At 45.9% G+C, this 20,029-nt stretch overlaps 1 protein-coding gene across 1 annotated transcript in view; it reads right to left on the bottom strand.

Annotated features, from left to right (window-relative positions):
* The window catches only part of ADISSP (adipose secreted signaling protein), a 72,433-nt gene extending 57,780 nt beyond the window's left edge, over positions 1-14,653 (bottom strand). The window contains exon 1 of the mRNA XM_079991248.1: positions 14,523-14,653. The gene's annotated coding sequence lies outside the window, so the exon portion shown is untranslated. The remainder of the gene's footprint in view (positions 1-14,522) is intronic.
* Positions 14,654-20,029: the final 5,376 nt, after the last annotated feature.

The raw sequence follows: 20,029 nt of genomic DNA on the forward strand, positions 1-20,029 counted from the left end.
TTCCTGTCCCTGGGTGGACTTGAACCACCAACCTTCTGGTGAACAGCCATGCAAACTGAGCCACTGAGGGGATAGTCTAGCATCCTGTTCTCTCAGTGGCCAATCACATCCCTGTGGGAAACTCAAGATCAGGACTTGAATTCAAGATTACTGTATTCTCCGCACGAACAATTCCCAGCGGAGGGCATTCAGAGGCCTAATTCTCCATGAATTTGCCCAATCCTCTTTCAAAACCACCTAGGGTCTTGCCTAGCACTGCCTCCTGTGGCAGGGAGTTCCATAGTTTCGTCTTGTCTGCCCTGAAATCTTCCCGCGCTGAGCTTCGTTGGAGGTCCATGAGTTTTAGGAACGTGGAAAAATATTACCCTGGTGCAAACTTTAAAAGATAAACAGAGGAATATTAAGTGCAAGGAGCAGAATCAGACCGGTGCCTTCAGCTGTACCCAAAAAAATTCACGCCAACCAAATAAGCCCAATGAAACTTCTGGCAAAGAGCTCCATGTCTTTGGGGTGGAAATAGAATTTAAAACCCAATAATTCATTCCCCCTTTGCACCAATTCCTGTAGCCAACAAAAAGAAAGTATTAAAGATTCCATGCCTTCTGTCTTTGAAAAGAGCTTACAGATTTAGAGGATACAAGTCCCCAGCTTCCTTCCATATCAGAAAGTTATCCTTTTCAAAAGGAGATTTTGAAAAATCCATTTTGCCCACTGCTTAGCATTCAGAGCAGCCCCTAAAAGGATCAAGCTGCTAGATTTCCGTCATCGGCAGCAGCAAAACCATGAAAGCCTGCTCTGCATACACACGCACGCGCACGCGCGCGCACACACACACACACGAGTTTATTTAGGGTACTAATTTGTCTTGCAGAGACAGTGTGGGAGAATTTAATCGCTGCCTTCCAATAGTCAGCGGCAGACCAAATCCTGCCCTGTCTCATGCAGCTGGCACCAAGCCAAGCACGATAATCTTGTCACCGTCGTGTTGGGGTGCAGGGAATGTTGTTCCCAGGTAGGCAGGGAACCCAGGGGTGGAAGGCCTGGCAGCAGCCAGACAAGAGACGCCAAAGGACAACCGTCTTCCAAAAGGCAGCAAAGGGTGCAGGCTGCATGCTTGCCTTGACGCTGCGCATGACGTCATGCAAAATGTATGGGGATTTTGAAGCCATGCGGTTGAGCGGAGCCGGGAGACAGCAGTGTTAGAAACTCATCAATATATAAGCTGGGCGACAAATCGCTCCTTAAACAAAGGTTACAGAAGCCAAAACAGAACGTCTAGTAGCCATTTTGGGGCCAGACACCTCCAATGTCTTACCCATGGGTAGGCAACCTAAGGCCCAGGGGCCGGATCCAGTCCAGTCACCTTCTCAATCCGGCCCACGGACGGTCCGGGAATCAGCGTGTTTTTACATGAGTAGAATGTGTTCACTGCTCCTGCTCAGAGAATGAATTTTTGGTTCCTGAAAATCTTTCTGATTGTGCAGATAAACGATATTCTCAAGAGTGATCTAAGTTAGCATGTTTACTTACTTGCATTTAGTAAGCCAACGGAAAAACTTGGAAACTCGCCTAATAATATCTTGATTAATCTTTATTTGCAATTGCACCCTTTTGTTGTTTACCTTACGAAATGGAAAATTTCCTGTGGGAAAGCTTAAATAACTGAGCTGGGGGGGGGAGGGTAAAGTTCTGCCCCACTTGGCTGCACATTATACCTATTTTATAGCAGGACATCCAGTTTAGAAAGTCAGACATATGTTAACACCTGATTCTGCAGAGGGAAGCTTTTCCTGGGACCGCGCCCCCCCCCAGATCACGGCATGTATGGACTGTTTTTTTATTAAGCCATGCACCACCATCGATGCAAACACGGAACGCCATTTCCAAGAGAAAGGTCCCTGCCTCAAGGAGCATGCAGAAGTTTTGAATTGAGAAAAGGCGCAGCTGCCACCCTCACCAAACCTTCAAAGTTCGAAGAAGGTTTCCAGGCATGTCGTCGTTGCTTGCGTTGCCACGGCAACAGCATCGTCTCACTTCCATCTATCAGGACGCAAAAGGCAACTTCGCACATGAGGAATGCTTTTGCTTGCACAAACGGGAGGCAAGGGCTCCAGGAACCAAAAACATCTCACCAAAAGTCCACTGTCTCACTGTCAGATCCCTTCCCTTCCCCAGGGCTACAACTGTTTTGCACAAAGTTACGGCAACTTGGGCTTTCAGAGGATCTCCTGGGTGCTGTGGCTTTTCCAATCACCAAGGCCATGTTAAAATAGGCTGTGGGACATAGACCGCCAGGAATTCATCTCAGAAGAAGGGCTTTTTGGCTGGCTAGGTTCAATTGTCTCCTTCATGGATCACTGCCTTGCCGTGGCGAAGGGGCTTGAATAACTCAGAGAAGCTATGAGCTATGCCGTGCAGGGCCACCCAAGATGGGCAGGTCATAGTGGAGAGTTTTGACCAAACGTGATCCACCTGGAGCAGGAACCGGCAAACCACTCCAGTATCCCTGCCAAGAAAACTCCATGGAAAAAGACAACAGGCATATAAAAGTTATGACGCTGGAAGATGAGCCCCTCCGGTCGGAAGGCGTCCAACATGCTATTGAGGAAGAGCGGAGGACAAGTACAAGTAGATTCAGAGCTGATGAAGTGGCTGGGCCAAAGGCGAAAGGACGCTCAGTTGCAGATATGCCTGGAAGCAAAAGGAAAGTCCAATGCTGTACAGAAAAATATTGCATAGGAACCTGGAATGTAAGAACCATGAACCTTGATAAGGGGACGACAGAGGACGAGATGGTTGGACAGTGTTCTCGAAGCTACAAACATGAGTTTGACCAAACTGCGGGAGGCAGTGGAAGACAGGAGGGCCTGGCGTGCTCTGGTCCATGGGGTCACGAAGCGGCAGACACGACTAAACAACAAGGTTCAATTGTAATCCTTCTATCCTCCTTTGGGGTAGGTTTGTGGATATGGCAGAAGGAGATACGGCGTTTCCGTGTGCGGCTCTGGCTCGCCAGAGCAGCGATGTCACGCTGGCCACGTGACCCGGAAGTGTCTCCGGACAGCGCTGGCCCCTGGCCTCTTAAGTGAGATGGGCGCACAACCCCAGAGTCTGTCAAGACTGGCCCGTACAGGCAGGGGTACCTTTACCTTTACCTTTAAGACCCTTAATCTCAGGGTTGTGGATTTGAGAACCATGCCGGGCAAAGGGGTCCTAAGGGGGTTGGGCGAGGCGATCCTTGTGGTCCCTTCCAACAATTCTAATTCGATTTTATTGCATTAGCCATGTGGCCATAGCATAATATACATAGAAATAACAACATGGAATAGGGGTGGGGAGATAAAAGTGGATGTCGTCCTGGGCAAATACTTTGAAAAAAATGGGGATAACAAAAGTAACGGGGGATTTAAAACATCGAGTGACTGAGAATACAAAAACAGATTCGACTGTGCGGCGTATCGATTACATCTGTGATATTAAAGAAGAAGTTGGTGCCGCTTTCCTCTTCATCACACTAAGCAGGAAATTAGCTGTCATCTCGGTAATCCAACAGTCAGAATCCTGCAGAAGAAGGGACACTATCCAAGGCTGGATTGGGAGATGAAGCTTGTTCACGAGAGGAGTTAGAAACCGAGATCTTTCTTCTGTCCAGTTGGGACAGAAGAGCATTACATGTTCCATAGTCTCCAGAGCCGTGTCATTGCAGGTGCATGTTCTATTTGCGATGGAAACTCTGGAGTAACGACCCGACAGAACCGCTGTAGGAAAACAGTTGAGACGGGCACAGGTAAAGGCCCTTCGCTTAGCCTCCGAAGGAATTGTGAAGCAGTATAGAGGGATCCCTTCAGGGGGTGGAATAGCTAGGGCTAAGCCTGAACACGGCCCTCTTGCATGGGAAGCTGTGTTAGAGAAGTCAAGTTGCTGTAGCTTCTTTTTGATTAGAGGTAGGGCCGCCGGGCTAATATACTCTAAGTTAAAAACAGTTTTGCGGTTCAAATTGAGAAGAGAGCGGAATTTGAGATTAATTGTAGTTTTCCAAGGAGAATTATGAATATCTCTTAAGATCAGATTGGAGAAACCACCTCTCATTCGAGCATCCGATGCTAGTAGGTTGGAGCTATAGGAAATGGCTCGACTCCATGCTCGTTTTACAATTGAGGGCTGGGCGAACTCAAGTCGTAGGGCTGCACCTGAGATACATCTCGGGACACTGGAAAGAGATCTCAAAAACATGTGAAGTGGGCGATCCAAGTTACCTGATATTGCTGTAGTCCATACTTCGCAGCCATATAATAATTTAGGGACAAATTTGGCATTAAATATTTGAATTGCTGCTGGAAGGTGTTTGCCACCCTTCTGATGATAAAATCGGACAATGGCATTAGAGGTCGTGGTTGCAAGAGAGGCAGATTGTAGATGGGTGGTCCAGGAGAGATTATAGGTAAATATTAAGCCTAGATATTTAAAGGCTTTTACCTTTTCTAAGTAGCCACCTGTGATCTTAAGCGGCTCCAGCTTGAGTTTACGGGAACGAGTGAAGTGGAGGACTTTCGATTTTTTATAATTAATATTAAGAGCTTCCGCCTTACAATAGGCGATAAATGCATTAACTGCATTTGCTAGGTCCGCAGCTGTTCTGGATAAGATGACGGCATCATCTGCATAGAAAAGGGAAGCAACGGGGTGGCCTGCTAGGTGAGGAGGATACTTAGTTACTAGCTTCAAAGGGGAAAGAGCATCATGAAGATAAAGATTAAACAATAAAGGGGCCAAGAGACAACCTTGTTGGACACCCCTGGCCGTTGGAAATGAAGTGGTAAGGGAGCCGTTGGGATCAATTCGAATGCGAGCTGTGGTGTTTGAATAAAGGGAAATAATTAGGGAGAGGAGGTGCGGATCAATTCCCAGATGGGCAAGTTTGGACCATAATCTTTGCCTAGAAACGGAATCAAAGGCGGCCTCCAGGTCCATGCAAGCGGCAAACAGGTGGCCTTGCCTTGGTGCAGTGTATTTACTGGCAAGGTGATAAAGAGTTAGACAGTGGTCCATGGTTGATGCTGACTTCCGGAAGCCAATCTGTTCTGGCAGTAGAATGTTTCTCTCATGTACCCATGAAAGGAGTTCTTCCAGTAAAACAGCGGCAAATATTTTCCCCAGAATAGATAGTAAACTGATGGGGCGATAGTTCCTAGGGGTGTTTGGCTGGCCACCTTTGAAAATCGGAACTATTGTAGCTTCTCTCCAGGAGTCGGGGATTTCTAGGGCGGAAGAGATAGCGGTGAATACAGGAGTCAGCTGTTCACTCCACCAAAGAGGATCAGTCAGGAAAAGGTCCAACGGGACCATGTCTGGGCCGGGGGCCTTATTCCTTCGCATGGACATTATGAGGTTGAAAATGCGGGTTGAAGTAAAATTTACTGAGGAGGTGGTACTAAGAGAACAGGAACAGAGGTCCAATGGGGATTGAAGGTGATCTGTAAGATGATTTGGAGAAGCGAAACTGGCTGAATAATAGGCGATCCATTCGTCAGCGGAAATCAGGGTAGCTGAATTGAATGGTGCCAAAGGCCTAACTAAGCGCCAGAAGGAGCGGGAGTCACGCCTCTCTACAGCCGAACGAAGAGTGGACCAAGCCTTCCAACAATTCTATGACTGTATGAAACTGAAGGGTGAGACACTGGTCATAGAACTGCAGTGTTGGAAGCAATGCAGGAGTCACAACTGATCCCAGCAGGGCTGATGGATATAGACTCCCTGGCTCGATTCGGAGGCGGACTTCCCAAGGAGTCAATTACAAACACTATCATGTCCACTTTCTATGTGACTAGCATATTTTTTGCTCCATAAGACACATTTTTTCCTCCTAAAAAGTAAGGGAAAATGTCTGTGCGTCTTATGCGTAGTCCCTGGAGCCGAATTGCCCAGTGGCGAAAAGCAGATCGTGGGGTTTTTTAAAAAAAGAAAGAAGGAGAGGGGTGTTGAAACGAAGCCACTGAGCAGCTGATCGGCAAGCGATCAGGAGGGAGATAAGGGACGCTAGCGATAAAGGAGGCTGTTTGGGAGGGGGGAGGTAAAAGCCCATGGATCCCCAGATTTTTGCATTGGGTCACCCCAAATTCACCATCAGATCACATTGCATGTCCATGGCTACAGCCTGCACCAAAAAAATCACGCATCCACTGTTTCGTGGGGCCACAATAGTGCACAAACGTGGTTACAAAGCACTGATCCACATGGATCCTCAGGATTTTTGCATTGGGCTACCCCAAACTCACCGTCAAATCACATATCATGTCTGTGGCCACAGCATGAACCACAAAAATCATACACCCACTGTTTCATTCAGAATATTTTTTCTCTTGTTTTCCTCCTCTAAAAACTAGTTGCATCTTATGGAGCGAAAAATACGGTAAATTTTGTAGGGCTAGATGACCCTTGGTGTCCCTTCCAACTCTACCCTTCTATGACTCCCAGAACACAGATTTCTCGTGTGAGCTAGACAGAAATTTCACACCCAGAAAGCGCCGGCAGTGCACAGACCCCTTGCTCCTCTTGCAAATACGTTTGCTCTTGCCTCCGAAGGCGATTCCCTCTTTTGCAGCCAGCGCATTCTGGGCTGTTCCCCGGCAGAGAATAAAAATTCCAGAGGCGAACAGAGAGAGCCTGGCAAGGAAGGGAAATGGGGTTTGTTTCCCTTTAAAATAAATTAAAGCCAATGTTTGGCTCAGCTCTTGGGCGAAGGCATCCCAGCCAGATCTCCGGCGAAGATTCAGGAGCAAAAGAGGAGAAAGGCAACATCAGCAACAACCGGCTGGCAGCCGGCACATCGGCTGCAGAGGCTGGCATCTTGCCCGCCCTGGCACACCCTCGCCTGCATAGGGTGCACTCTGATTGCAAGCACTCCCACCCTTTCCTTTTCTGTGTTGGCAGAAGCCCATGGTGGACGGTATCCGGGACCCACCAGGAAGCGAAGGGGCAAAAACCAGCCGCTTTGGCAAATTTAAAGGAAGAGGCAGAAGAATCTAGCTTCCTGAACAAGGAAATCTATCAATGGTTACTAGCCACAACAACCACAACAACACAAAGCCTCCCTGTTGAGATACAGTATACCTGTAAATACCATGGAAAGGTCACTTCGGTGCTGTTAATGCAGCGGTTTGACTTCACCCACGGAGGCAAACTCCATCGTCTCTGGAGACAGACAGGAGCCAATCAACCAACCAGAGTCTGGACATTTTAGGTATTATAAACGCTAGAGTTGTTGTTGTTGTTTAGTTGTTTAGTATGTCCGACTCTTCGTGACTCCATGGACCAGAGCACGCCAGGCACTCCTAGAGACTTACCCTTAAAAAAGCTGGGCACCTGGAGTGTGTTTATTTATTTTATTCCATTTCCATCCCAACTTCTCCTCCTAGGAGCTCAAGGTGGGGTACAGGGTCTCCCCTCCCACATTTAATCCTCAGGCTGAGAGGCAGCGACTTGGCCCAAGGTCACCCAGTGAGCTTAATAATAAATAATTAAAAAAATTAAAAAATTATTTATATCCCGCCCTCCCCAGCCAAAGCCGGGCTCAGAGAGGTTAACACCAATAAATGCAACACGTCATTCTAAAATAAATTCATTTCAAAATCAATTCAAAATCAAATTAATGACAACCATTGGGCTAGAGTTCTGTGAGGATTACCAAAGGGTTCATGGTCAAGTAGGGATTCGAAGCCAGCTCTCCCACGTCCTAGCCAAACACTCTAACCACTACACCACCACTGCCCCTTAGGGTTCATGCAGCACACACACACACACTGGCACCCTCTGTCCCTATCCAAGGTGGCTGTGCTGGTTAACGTGAGCCATTCCCACACCCCTGGAGTCAGGCAAAAGAGCTCAGAAGAAAGCTTATAGAAATCTAGGGTTGGAAGGGAACCCCAGGGTTCATCCAGCCCAACCCTCTGCAATGTCATAGCTAAAGGATCCCTGGCAGGTGGCCACCCAACCTCTGCTTTAAAACCTCCACAACCTTATGAGGGAGCTGCTTCCACTGACGAAAGGCCCTTACCATCAGATAGTTCTTCCATATAGGCCCCCTAACCAGCACACAACTGATTTATCCTTCTGCAAGATAGAAGGGGAACTGACCGCCGCTGTTTGCCAGGCTCTTAGCGTAGAGGGAAAGAAGGCCGCTCTATGTACTCAAGGGATCACACCCAGAGATGCCAGAACTATGATATTCCAGCAGAGAGAGAGAGAGAGAGAGAGAGAGAGAGAAGGCGGGGGAGAAACCACCATGTCTAACTGGCCCCAACTTTATTTCCAAAAATATGCATGGAACAGTATGTCATATATATGTACAGCGGTACCTCTGGTTGCGAATGGGATCCATTCCAGAGGCCCGTTTGCAACATGAAAAGAACACAACCCGCAGCGGCGCATCTGCGCACACGCTGGTTGCGATTCGCTGCTTCTGCGCATGTGCGTGACATCATTTTGCCCTTCTGCGCATGCGCGAGTGGCAGCGTTTGAAGTTAGCCAGGCGCCAGGCACATTTTGCGACCAAGTGACGATGCCTGGGTGCCAAGATGATGCCTGACATCTCCACCCTCTGGGGATCCTTGGATCTTGACTGTTTTCCCAAACGAAAACCCCATCCTGTAGAATTCTACTGGTTATATCGGAAACCAGGCCTGATGAGGAACGGTTGAGGGAGCTGGAGAAGAGAAGATATGAGGAAGAGATATGAGAGCCATCTTCAAATATCTAAAGGGCTGTCACGTGAAAGAAGGAGCAGACAGGTGGATTCCAACGACCAGGAAGGAGATTCTGATTGAGCATCAGGAAGGACTTCCTGAAGGCAAGAGCCATTCAACCTCCTTTTTTGGAGGTTTTTAAGCAGAGGTTGGGTGGCCGTCCGTCCTGGATACTTCAGCTGAGATCTCTGCATTGCAGGGGGTTGGAATGGATGACCCTCGGTACCTCAACTCTCCATTCTACGACTGTAAGCGTGTCTACACATCGTGGGAAAAGCTTCCTCTCTTTCAAACCGCTTTCAGCTCTCTTCAAACCAATCGCCTGTCTCCAGGCCAAATCTAACAGGAGTTTTGTAACACAATCAGGGAAGGAAAAAGATGTTTGGCGACATAAAGAGACGGTGTTAACCAGATCTGGACTGCAGCCAAGTCTAGTATACATGACCTTGTGGATATAGTTACAAAGCTGGGGTGGACACACAGAGCTATGCAGAAACAGGAGTGACCCCAGCCCCTCGATGGGGGGAATGCTCTGCAGGCAACGTAGATAAGATTATTTTTCACACACAGAGGAAAGGACGACTCCTACCCTCACAGACGAACTGCCCCACATCGCTCGGGTCTGGAGAGGAAAACTGGGAACAGGTGGTAAACACAGAATAAGGCAGGAATCAGGAAGTGTTGATAGGATAGCTGGAGAAGTGAGGGAATTAAGAGGGTCAGAAAAATTAGAGGATCAGAGAATTGTAGAGTTGGAAGAGACATCAAGGATCATCTAGTCCAAACCCCTGCAATTAAATATATACTGCTCTAAAGAAAAACCCCAAAAAGCAAAACAAAAAACCCACTCTACACTGCTCTGCTTTGTATCCATTGTAGGTCAGGTCACCCCACCTGGTCATCTATAGAGATCACGCAACGCTCACCTTTGGTGAAAGATTGCATGTTTATTTATTTAATTTAATAAAATTCATATACCGCTTGATTATAAACAAAACCAAACACCCTCCAAGTGGTTTACAAAATACAGTCAAACCTCGGTTTTCAAACGTCTCAGATGCCGAACGTTTCAGAAGCCGAACGCGGAAAACCCAGAAGTGAACGCTTCCATTTTTGAATGCGCCTCAGAAGTTGAATGGCTTCCGAGGCTCGTTTCTCAATTTCCCCCATTGGACTTGCTGACAGCCCTTTGATCCTCGGTTTTCAAACGTTTCGGAAGTTGAGCGGACTTTAAGAACGGATTACATTTGAAAACCGAGGTTCCATTGTATAAAACACTAAAATCAAGACAAATTGGCAACGCTGCTTTAAAACATACAAAAGTTAACAAAACGAAAACAGATTAAAATTCCCTCAACTTTCTAAGCATCTGGAAAGGCTTGTCTAAATAAGAATGGTTTTTAGCAGGCGCCAAAAAGAGTACAGTGAAGTCACCACCTTGATCTCAATTGGCAGGGAGTTCCAAAGTTTATGCACTGCTAGACTAAACGACCGAGTACTTACAAATACGGAGCGGCATTATGTAGCACGTGGAGGTGTGCCATTTCCACTGATCAAACCGGCCGAGGGTGCACGTGTGGGTTTTGGTGATCTTGCCCCAGGAGGGGTCAAAATGCATTTGGTGTCTAGGGAGGAGGAATCCATTCTTTGTCTAGGCATTGTTCTGGGTAAATAAAATCATCTATCAGTGTTATTTGGGTATTTTTACCCCAATCATGGTGCTGGAGGAGACTTTTGAGAGTCCCATGGACGGCAAGAAGATCAAACCTATCCATTCTGAAGGAAATCGGCCCCGAGTGCTCACTGGAAGGACAGATCCTGAAGCTGAGGCTCCAAGACTTTGGCCACCTCATGAGAAGAGAAGACTCCCTGGAAAAGACCGTGATGTTGGGAAAGACGGAGGGCACAAGGAGAAGGGGGCGACAGAGGACGAGATGGTGGGGCAGTGTTCTCGAAGGGACCAGCATGAGTTTGACCAAACTGGGGGAGGCAGTGGAAGACAGGAGTGCCTGGCGTGCTCTGGTCCAGGGGGTCACCAAGAGGCGGACACAACTAAACGACTAAACAAAACAAAACAAACAGGACTGCCTTTAGATGTCTAGTGCAATCACAAAGGGTGCTGTGGTACCCAGAAGACTGCTCAGTTTAACGCAGGACCCTCTTCCTCATAACAGTACCATGGTCCCAGGTGCCGTCCATTTTCTTCCAGTTCGTCTTGCCAGGCTCCTTGAGAAGGTGTTTTGCCCCAAATCCGTAGAACCAGGTGCGAGGGGCAGAGTGGTTGCTTCTCAATCAGGGGTGCAGATCTGGATTATTATTATTATTATTAATACCCTGCCCATCTGGCTGGGTTTCCCCAGCCACTGTACTAGCAGATCTCTGGTTGATTTTGCAACAGGATTTCTGGCGCCCCAATTGCTTAAGCACATCAGCAAAATGCCACCCTTCCTTCCCCAAATTGTGCTTCTGAGATGAAGGAATCTCGGAGTTGCTTTTTGTGCGAAAAATCCGTGGACACCATCAGATTCTGGTGCTCGTAGGAAGCTCTTTGACTCAAACTTATTTTTAATTCCGAGTCTGCTTCCCTTGCGTCAGGCTATGCTTGATGGATCTTGGGGCTTTAGAAGATCCTGCAAGCCCTGGTTTAGATTGTGTCGTTTAATACAGGGACCTCAGTGTGAGCTAGAGCTAGGCAGTAACCCTAGAAAGGGGGTTCTGGGGGGGGGGTTGCAAAAGATGGAGGGGAACACCTGTATGTTCCTCTTCTCTTTCACCCTAACCACCCATCCTATGGTCCAAACATTTCCCTTTTCTGCAGCTGCTGCATCTCTTAACAGCTTTCTGGGAGCTGTTCCATGCATCCTGCCTTTTTCCTGATATATTATCAACCTTTTGCCACCTCCTGCTTCAAGTAAGTAGGCGTACAGTGGGCAATGAGTGGCCTCCTTGCCCATGAACCTGCTGCCCTTTGCCCCTTCCCCAGTGACACTGTGTTTGGTGCAATACAGCCTTGGAGACCACAGTACCTTTCTTTTCAAACCCATTTGCCTCGGCTCCTACCTCTGAGCAAAATTCCTGCTGGTTTTGATTCGTGTTCCCCCCCCATCCCACCCTCTGTGTGCCCCCTTTTATTGGCCATGTGGCCAACTGCAGGTGAGAGGGAAAGGTCGAGGGGGCAGGAGGCTGGCTGGATCAGGAGGGCAGGTGTACACCTTAGATATACGCTACCACTAGTAATAATAATACTATAATAATTTACGGTATTATTTATACCCCGCCCATCTGGCTGGGATTCCCCAGCCACTCTGGGCGGCTTTCAACAAAATATTAAAATACAGTAATGCATCAACAACCTCAGATATGCGGATGACACAACCTTGATGGCAGAAAGTGAAGAGGAATTAAAGAACCTTTTAATGAGGGTGAAAGCGCAAAATATGGTCTGAAGCTCAACATAAAAAAAACCAAGATCATGGCCACTGGTCCCATCACCACCTGGCAAATTGAAGGGGAAGAAATGGAGGCAGTGAGAGATTTTACTTTCTTGGGCTCCATGATCACTGCAGATGGTGACAGCAGTCACGAAATTAAAAGACGCCTGCTTCTTGGGAGAAAAGCAATGACAAACCTAGACAGCATCTTAAAAAGCAGAGATCACCTTGCCAACAAAGGTCCATATAGTTAAAGCTATGGTTTTCCCAGTAGTGATGTATGGAAGTGAGAGCTGGACCATAAAGAAGGCTGATCGCCGAAGAATGGATGCTTTTGAATTCTGGTGCTGGAGGAGACTCTTGAGAGTCCCATGGACTGCAAGAAGATCAAAGGTATCCATTCTGAAGGGAATCAGCCCTGAGGGCTCACTGGAAGAACAGAACCTGAAGCTGAGGCTCCAAGACTTCTCATGAGAAGAGAAGACTCCCTGGAAAAGACCCTGATGTTGGAAAAGACGGAGGGCACAAGGAGAAGGGGACGACAGAGGACGAGATGGTGGGGCAGTGTTCTTGAAGGGACCAGCGTGAGTTTGACCAAACTGCGGGAGGCAGTGGAAGACAGGAGTGCCTGGCGTGCTCTGGTCCAGGGGGTCACGAAGAGGCGGACACAACTAAACGACTAAACAAAACAAAACAAACAGGGCTGCCTTTAGAAGAAGAAGAAGAAGAAGAAGAGTTTGGATTTGATATCCCGCCTTTCACTCCTCTTCAGGAGTCTCAAAGCGGCTAACATTCTCCTTTCCCTTCCTCCCCCACAACAAACACTCTGTGAGGTGAGTGGGGCTGAGAGACTTCAGAGAAGTGTGACTGGCCCAAGGTCACCCAGCAGCTGCATGTGGAGGAGCGGAGACACGAACCCGGTTCCCCAGATTATGAGACTACCGCTCTTAACCACTACACCACACTGGCTCTTTAGATGTCTAGTGCAATCACAAAGGGTGCTGTGGTACCCAGAAGACTGCTCAGTTTAACGCAGGACCCGCTTGCGAAAGCTCACAATCTTCCCACAATAACGTCATGTGGAGAGGCACCTTGGATGCATCTTCGTGGAGAAGGCAAAGCATCCATTTAACAAAGGAAGGAAGGCTTTGGGGAGTTTCTGTCAGGGGGAAACTACCAGCGCCAGAGAGCAGTATAGCTTTCTAGCTTAAAAAGAAAACAAACAAGCCTAACAGCAGGTGAGAGGGAGAGAGGTGTACTGCAACCTGCCCTGGAACCTTAGGGCAAAGAGCAGGTAATAAACAAATTAATAATAGTAATAGTCTGTGCTTTTTTTTCCTATAAAAAAAATGGTTTAGGGGTACTCTCATAAAATCACAATTTTATAGTTCAAATCGGGAAAAATAAATTCAGTAAATGGACATACCGGTAAGTACAAAGATTCACAAAATGTTTAGGAGTACGTGTACCCCCGGAGAAAAAAAACTGGTAATAATAATAATAATAATAATTTATATCCCGCCTTCAGCAGCCAAAGCCGGGCTCAGAGCGGCTAACAACAGTAAAATAATACAAGATTCTAAAATCATTTCATTCTAAAATAAGTTCAAATAGTAGTAATAACAATAGCATAAATATAGAGGCCTAAAGCTGCATTAAGAAGCACGGGACAGAGAGCTAGAGAAAGGAGGAATCACAAAGGCAGGCGCTAGCAGGATCCAACCTAGTTATCCCCCTCCCTTTATAATAAAGACACACACACAAAACCTTGTATAGACAAAATGAGACCAGGGTCCTCTGAAGCACGTGGCTGCTGTCGGGTCGCGCCTGAGCCTTGACACTCAACCCCCCCCCAAAAAAAGCCCCACAAATCAAACTTTGACTGCAAACTCCTGCGGGGCAGAGACCCTTTCCCCAGACGCTTATTGCTACCGTTACCCCTTAACAGCGCAGACACGTGAACGCTCGCGATCCAAGGCAGCTGACCGTGTGGATGAGCAGACACGTGAACGCTCGCGAGCCAAGGCAGCTGAACGTGTGGGTGAGCAGACACGTGAACGCTCGCGAGCCAAGGCAGCTGAACGTGTGGGTGAGCAGACACGTGAACGCTCGCGATCCAAGGCAGCTGACCGTGTGGATGAGCAGACACGTGAACGCTCGCGATCCAAGGCAGCTGAACGTGTGGATGAGCAGACACGTGAACGCTCGCGATCCAAGGCAGCTGACCGTGTGGATGAGCAGACACGTGAACGCTCGCGATCCAAGGCAGCTGAACGTGTGAATGCGACCGAGGGCGAGCAAGGGGGAGGAGGAGGAGGAGGAGGAGGAAGAAGGGGTTCGGTGCACTCACGGCTGGCGCGGCGGAGGGGTCAGCGGCGTGGCCGGCCGCGTCCTTCCTGCTCGAGCCTCTCTCCCACCCGGAGAACCAGAGCTCGGAGACGCCCCGCCCCCGCCGCCGCTCATTGGCCCGGGCAACAAAGAGGGCGAGGCTCCTCCCGATTGGCCGCCGCCGAGAGGCCCTTCGGCCAATGGCGGGGGGGGAACGGGGCGGCGGAGGCGGGCCACGGAGGAACGGCGGGGGTGGGGCGCGGGGGCGGGGCAGGGGCGGGGCAGGAACGCCCTTTAGAACGCGGGGGAGGGCCGAGGCGGGAAAGGCTCGGCCAATGGCAAAGGAGGGAAATGTTGCAGGGCGGGGCGGGGCCGCTTGCGTGTCCGGCTGCACGTGGGAACGGAGAGCGCGCGGTACGAAAACCGCAATACAGCACAACCACCCCTGGCTCTTTTCCCCGCTGACCTGCGGCCAGGACCGTCCCCGCTCCGTGACTGCAGCTTCTGCCGCAGGGCGCTTCAAAGCCAGGCTGGATAAGCCGGTTGTTGCTGTATATTTATCATCGGGGGCAGGAGTTGTTTGAGCGGGGGAACTGAGTTCCCTTGCCTTTCCTAAATTAAATAATTAATTCCTCCACCACCACCCGGAGGGGCTGGAACAGGATATGCACCCAATGCCTGAGCCAAAAATCCACTAATAATAATAATAATAATAATAATAATAATAATAAATAATAATAATAATAAATTTTATTTATATCCCGCCCTCCCCTGCCAGAGCTAGGCTCAGGGAGGTTAACACCAATAAAATCACAGTAAAAACATAATTGGAGGGAAAGGGAAAAAAAACACCCCAATTTTAAATACAGGTTAAAATGCAATTTAAAATGCAGCCTCATTTTAAAAGTAGCCCATAGATCAAGACCATAAGGGGAGGGAAACATGAGGGTCAGACTGAGTCCAAACCAAAGGCCAGGCGGAACAGCTCTGTCTTGCAGGCCCTGTGGAAAGATGTCAAGTCCCGCGGGGCCCTGGTCTCTTGTGATAGAGAGTTCCACCAAGTCGGGGCCAGTACTGAAAAGGCCCTACTATATCTGTAATCAGTAAAGTACATAGTGGCCATTTCTATTTTTTTATATATATATAATTTTTATTAATTTTCCAATTTTAAGACAAAACAACATACATCGACAAACAAAAACAAACACACAGATATGATTTCATAACCTCATTTTCATAAGCCTTCTTTCTCGGACTTCCCCATACCTCCCCCTTTTTGCATCCTTATTTTACAGTTTTTCAGCAACCCTTTACTCCAATTAATTAAAACTTATTATCTTATTATCTTTCTCAATTTCATCTTATTTCAACAAACAATTTCCGCTGCAATTCTGTATCTTCCTTTCCCTTGACATTTTAGCACTCATCAATATTGTAACAGTTCTTAAGATAAGCTTTGAACTTCTTCCAGTCTTCCTCCACCGTCTCTCTCCCCTGGTCACAGATTCTGCCAGTCATCTCCGCCAGTCCCATAAAGTCAATCACTTTCGTCTGCCATTCTTCCAGTGTGGGAAGTTCTTGTGTCTTCCAATACTTTGCTAGAAGGATCCTTGCTGCTGTAGTGGCGTACATAAAAAAAGTCCTATCCTTCCTTGACACCAATTGGCCGACCATGCCCAAGAGAAATGCCTCTGGTTTCTTGTGAAAGGTACATTTAAGTACCTTCTTAATTTCATTATAAATCATTTCCCAAAAGGCTTTAATCTTTGGGCAGGTCCACCAAAGGTGAAAGAAGGTACCTTCAGTCTCATTACATTTCCAGCAATTATTATTGGGCAGATGATAAATCTTCGCAAGCTTGACTGGGGTCATGTACCACCTATAAATCATTTTCATAATATTTTCTCTTAAGGCATTGCATGCCGTGAATTTAATACCGGTGGTCCATAACTGTTCCCAGTCAGCAAACATAATGTCATGACCAATATCCTGTGCCCATTTAATCATGGCTAATTTAACTGTCTCATCTATTGTATTCCACTTCAGCAACAAATTATACATTCTTGATACATTCTTAGTATTGGGTTCTAACAATTCTGTTTCCAATTTCGATTTCTCCACCTGGAAGCCAATTTTCCTGTCTTGTTTGAAAGTTTCCATTATTTGGTAATAATGGAGCCAATCTCGTACCTTGGACTTTATTTTCTCAAAACTCTGTAGTTTAAACTCACCACTTTCTTGTTCCAAAATTTCAGAGTATTTTGGCCATTTGGATTCTATGTTAAGTTTCTTCACCTCCTTAGCCTCCATAGGTGATAACCACCTAGGAGTTTTATTTTCCAACAAATCCTTGTATCGAATCCAAACATTATATAGTGCTTTCCTAACAATATGGTTTTTAAAACCCTTGTGAACTTTAACCTTGTCATACCATAAATATGCATGCCAGCCAAACCTATTATCGAACCCTTCCAGATCCAGAATGTCTGCATTCTCAAGAAGTAGCCAATCTTTCAACCAGCAGAAAGCTGCCGATTCATAGTACAGTCTTAAATCCGGCAGGGCAAACCCCCCTCTTTCTTTTGCATCAGTAAGTATCTTAAATTTTATTCTGGGCTTTTTGCCCTGCCAGATAAATTTAGATATATCTTTCTGCCACTTCTTGAAACAATCTAGTTTATCCACGATTTGTAATGTCTGGAACAAAAATAACATTCTAGGCAATACATTCATTTTAATCACTGCGATTCGGCCTAACAAGGAAAGCTTCAGATTCGACCATATTTCTAGATCTTTCTTTACCTCTGTCCAGCATTTATCATAATTGTCTTTAAATAAATTCACATTTTTAGATGTCATGTTAATCCCCAAATATTTTACTTTCTTTGCCACCATTAACCCAGTTTCATTTTGGAATCTCTCTCTTTCGACATTTGTTAATTTTTTTTCCAAAACTTTAGTTTTTTGTTTGTTCAACTTGAATCCTGCCACCTGACCAAAGAATTGAATTAACTCTAAAACTCTTTTTGTACTAGTGTCTGGCTCTTGTAAAGTCAATACTAGGTCATCTGCAAATGCCTTCAATTTGTAATGTTTAGCTCCGACCTGAACTCCTTTTACCAGCTGGTCCCCCCTGATCATATTCAACAAAACCTCCAGGACTGATATAAAAAGTAATGGGGATATTGGGCACCCCTGCCGTGTCCCTTTTTCTATGGAAAGTTCATCAGTAACCACGTTATTTACAATTAGCTTTGCCTTTTGTTCAGAATATATTGCACTTATACCATTTTCAAACCTTTGTCCTACCCCCATCCCATGGAGATTCTTCTTCATGAAGTTCCAAGAGATATTATCAAAGGCTTTCTCCGCGTCCACAAAGATTAGGACTGCCTTCGTATTAATATTTACAGTTAGCATTTCCATAATGTCAATTATATTCCTTACGTTGTCTGATAAGTGTCTTCCTGGGAGAAAGCCTGCCTGGTCCTTATGAATCTCCTCCATTAACACCCTCTTCAGTCTTTTTGCTAAAATATCAGCAAATATTTTGTAATCCACATTAAGTAATGATATAGGGCGGTAGTTCTTGATCTGGTTTTTTTCAGTTTCAGTCTTTGGTATAAGTGTAATAAATGCTTCTTTCCACGATTCAGGTGCCTTTTTCCCCTCTAATATTTCATTACAAACCTCCTTAAGCGGCTGTATTAACCATTCTTTCAATGCTTTATAATATCTGGAGGTTAGTCCATCTGGTCCTGGAGATTTCCCTAGTTGCATGTTTTGAATGGCACCCTCCATTTCTTGATCTGTTATTTTCTCATTTAAAATCAACATACTTTGTTGCGAAATTTTTTGTAATCCATATTTCTTAAGAAAATCTATGTCTCCTTCGTTTTCCGGCCCTTGTGCATATAATCTCCTGAAGTAGCTCTGAAAGCAGTTGCTGATCTCATTTGGTTTAAAAATGTTCTTTCCACCCACCTCCAAGCTTGTGACTGTATTTAGTTTCTGTCTCTTCTTCAGTTGCCATGCTAGAAGTTTCCCACATTTGTCCGCTGATTCAAATGTCCTCTGTCTCATTTGCTTGATTTTCCATTCTATCTCCTGGTTCATCAATTCCATATATTGCATCTGATAAAACTTAATTTCTCTCAAAATCTCATGAGACTTTGGTTTAGACCTCAATTTCTTTTCTCCTTCTTTTATTTTTTCCAGAATCTTATCCTTCCTTTCATTTTGTTTCTTTCTCTTTAAAGAGTTCTGTTGTATCAGAAAACCTCGCATCACGGCCTTGCTTGCGTCCCAAATCACTCTTTTCTCAACATCTGTCCTCAGATTTATCTCAAAATAGTCCTTCAAGGTTTTTTGGGCCTTTTTGTAAATCTCCACCTCTCTGAATAGGGTGTCATTCATTCTCCATCTGAAGGATCCAGCTGTTGTTAGTTTCATTTCCATCTTCACTGCGTTATGGTCGGAGCATGTCTTTGGGCAGATTTCCACCTTTTTTATCCTTGGAGCCATTCCACTAGTAATCCATATTTGATCTATTCTTGTCCATGTCATTTGTGCCTCTGAAAAGAATGTTCCCTCTCTCTCAAGAGGGTTTCTTGTTCTCCAGATATCAATCAAGTCCATGTTTTCAGTCATTTCAAAAAAGGTCTTAGGTAGTCTCCCATCCTTAGAGACCACCTGTCTTTGTGCTTTATCTATATTTGTAGAGACCACGCCATTCATATCTCCTAATAAGATCACCTTATAGTCCAAATAATCCATTAATGTCTCATGCAATTTCTTGTAGAATTCTGCCTTCCCTTCATTTGGTGCGTAGATGCCAACTATCAGGAGTTTTTCTCCTTGGATTTGTATCTCAATTGCCAAAATTCTTCCATGTTCATCTTTAAAAATCAATTTTGGAGCCAATTTTTCCTTTACATAAATCACCACTCCTCTTTTCTTAACTTTATCTGATGAAATAAATTCCTGTCCTAATCTTTTATTTATAAGTAATCTTCTATGTGCCCTTGTCACGTGGGTTTCTTGTAGACATATCAAATCCAATTGTTCTCTTTTCAAGATGTGAAAGACCTCCCGCCTTTTTCTGGGAAGGTTCAGTCCATTACAGTTCCAGGTTAAAAATTGCAGAGACATCATTAGTTAATTACCTCCAGCTGCTCCCTGCAGCTGTTCTTCCGTTGGTGACTTCAGTCCAAATGTCAAGTTTCCAAGGTCTGTATCAGAGGTCGAGTCTAGCACTCCCTTCAAAAGGTCCTCCTCGTTTCTGTCTAGGAATTGTTCTTTATCTTGCACTGTTCTTATTTTGACTTTCTTTCCTTTGAAGTTAAAAGACAAACCTTGTGGAAATTCCCACCTAAAAGGTATGTTATTCTTCTTCAGCAGGTCAACCAGGTTCTTAAAATAAGTTCTTACCTCCAGAATGTATTTTGGGATGTCCTTGTAAATTTGAACAGAAGCATTTCCAATCTGAAGGGTTCTCTGGTAATGTAAATTTAAAATTTTATCTCTTTC

Source organism: Podarcis cretensis (genome assembly GCF_951804945.1).
Source record: "Podarcis cretensis genome assembly, chromosome: 9".
Lineage (NCBI taxonomy): Eukaryota > Metazoa > Chordata > Lepidosauria > Squamata > Lacertidae > Podarcis > Podarcis cretensis.